This window comes from Hyperoodon ampullatus, assembly GCF_949752795.1.
Source record: "Hyperoodon ampullatus genome assembly, chromosome: X".
NCBI classification, from domain to species: domain Eukaryota; kingdom Metazoa; phylum Chordata; class Mammalia; order Artiodactyla; family Ziphiidae; genus Hyperoodon; species Hyperoodon ampullatus.
In genome coordinates this window covers 27,771,725-27,774,159 of record NC_136913.1, presented here as the reverse complement: position 1 = coordinate 27,774,159, position 2,435 = coordinate 27,771,725, and the positions used below count along the sequence as shown (strand labels likewise).

The 2,435-nt window shown below is 40.9% G+C and overlaps 1 pseudogene across 1 annotated transcript; it reads right to left on the bottom strand.

Annotated features, from left to right (window-relative positions):
• Nucleotides 1-325: 325 nt before the first annotated feature.
• On the bottom strand, nucleotides 326-710 carry LOC307068953 (large ribosomal subunit protein eL30-like; annotated as a pseudogene). Its single transcript has one exon. The product of its transcript is annotated as a large ribosomal subunit protein eL30-like (transcript).
• Nucleotides 711-2,435: the final 1,725 nt, after the last annotated feature.

The following is a 2,435-nucleotide window of genomic DNA, read 5'->3' as shown; positions in this document are numbered from 1 at the left end:
ATGTTCCCTCTATACCCACTCTGGCAAGAGTTTTTATCATGAATCGATGTTGAGTTTTATCAAATGCTTTTTCTGCATCTATTGAGATGATTGTGTGACTTTTGTCTTTTGTTGGTGTAGTGTATCACACTGATTTATTTGCATATGTTGAATCATCCTTGTGACCCTAGGATGAATTCAACTTGTTCATGGTGTATGATCTTTTTAAACTGTTGTTGGGTTCAGTTTGCTAATATTTTGTTGAGAATTTTTACATCTATAGTCATCAAAGATATTGGCCTGTAATTTTCTTTTTTGGCGGTGTCTTTGTTTTGTTTTGTTTTTAAACAAGCTCTGGACAGATTTATTAAAGAAAAATTGTGCATGATTTACTATTCACCAGTCTTTTCTGGCATGCTTCTAATGATATCAGAATCACCTGGATCAATGATAGCCAGTGTGCATATTCTGTAGTATTTTCCACATTCTGTGCCCAATGTTATTGCCACTGTAATGATGGACACCAGTTTTGGCCAACATGGCATAATACTCTATTTCAGATTCCTCAAGGCTGGGAAGTTGTTGGCGAGGATGACCAGTTTTGCTTTGCCTTGTCTGATCATTTTCAGAGTATGCTTCTACCCCAGCAGGTACTTTCCACTTTTCATAATGAGTTGGAGCCTAGAGCTGATTGACTCCAGTGACTTTTTCATCTTCTTTGTGGCCACCATCTTCCTGCCTTAGGAGCGGAACTCCCCCAACCAAGTGGAGCCACCAAGATGGCTGGGGAGCAAGAAAGGTGTCTGGTTTTGATATCAGGGTGATGGTGGCTTCATAGAATACTTTGGGAGTGTTCCTGCCTCTTCAATCTTTTGGGAGAGTTTGAGAAGAATTGGTATAAGTTCTTCTTTGTATGTTTGGTAGAATTGCCCAGTGAAGCCTTATGGTCCTGGACTCTTGTTTGCAGGGAGGTGTTTTTTTGTTTGTTTTTGTTTTTTTAAATTATTACAGATTCTATTTCACTTCTAGTGATCAGTCTGTTCCAATTATCTGTTTCTTCTTGGTTCAGTTTTGGTGGGCTGTATGTTTCTAGAAACTTGTCCATTTCTTCTAGGTTGTCCAATTTGTTGGCATATAATTGTTCATAGTATTAGCTTATGTTTTTCTGTATTTCTAGGGTGACAGTAGTTATTTCTCACCTTTCATTTCTTTTTTTTTTTTTTTTTTTTTTTTTTTGCGGTACGCGGGCCTCTGACTGTTGTGGCCTCTCCCGTTGCGGAGCACAGGCTCCGGATGCGCAGGCTCAGCGGCCATGGCTCACGGGCCCAGCCGCTCCGCGGTATGTGGGATCCTCCCGGACCGGGGCATGAACCCGTATCCCCTGCATCGGCAGGCGGACTCTCAACCACTACGCCACCAGGGAAGCCCTCACCTTTCATTTCTTATTTTATTTGGGTCATCTCTTCTTGGTGAGCCTGGACAGAGATTTGTTGATTTACCCTTTGGTTTACGCTTTCAAAGAACCAGCTCTTGATTTTATTGATTTTCTATTGTTTTTCAGTCTCTATTTCCTGATCTGTATTGTTTCCTTCCTTCTACTGACTTTAGGTTTCATTTGTTCTTCTTTTACTAATTCTTTGAGGTGGTAGATTAGGTTGTCTGAGATTTTTCTTGTTTTTTGAGAAAGGCATGTATTGCTATGAACTTCCCTCTAAGGACTGCTCTTGGTGCCTCCCATAGATTTTGTATGGTTGTGTTTTCATTGTCATTTGTCTCAAGGTATTTTTTAATTTCCTCTTTGATTTCATCATTGACCCATTTGGGTTTTTTTTTTTTTGCGGTATGCGGGCCTCTCACTGCCGTGGCCTCTCCCGTTGCAGAGCACAGGCTCCGGACATGCAGGTTCAGCAGCCATGGCTCACGGGCCCAGCCGCTCCGCGGCACGTGGGATCTTCCCAGACCGGGGCACGAACCTGTGTCCCCTGCATCAGCAGGCAGACTCTCAACCACTGCGCCACCAGGGAAGCCCAACCCATTTGTTTTTTAGTAGCATGTTGTTTAGTCTCCACATAATCTTTTTTTTCTCATTTCTCTTTCTGTGCTTGATTTCTAGTTTCATGCCTTTGTGCTCAGAAAAGATGCCTGAAATAATTTCTATCCTCTTAAATTTGTTGAGGCTTGTTTTGTGCCCTAGAACATGGTCTATCCTAGAGAATGTTCCAATTGTACTTGAAAAGAATGTGTATTCTGGTTTTTGCTTTTTTTTCCTGGATATAACATCCTGAAAATATCAATTAAATCTAACTGTTCTATTGTGTCATTTAGATTGTTGCCTTATTGACTTTCCGTCTATAAGATCTGTCCATTGATGTGAGTGGGGTGTTAAAGTTCCCTACTGTTATTGTATTCCCATCAATTTCTCCTTTTATGTCTGTTAGTATTTGTTTTATGTATCC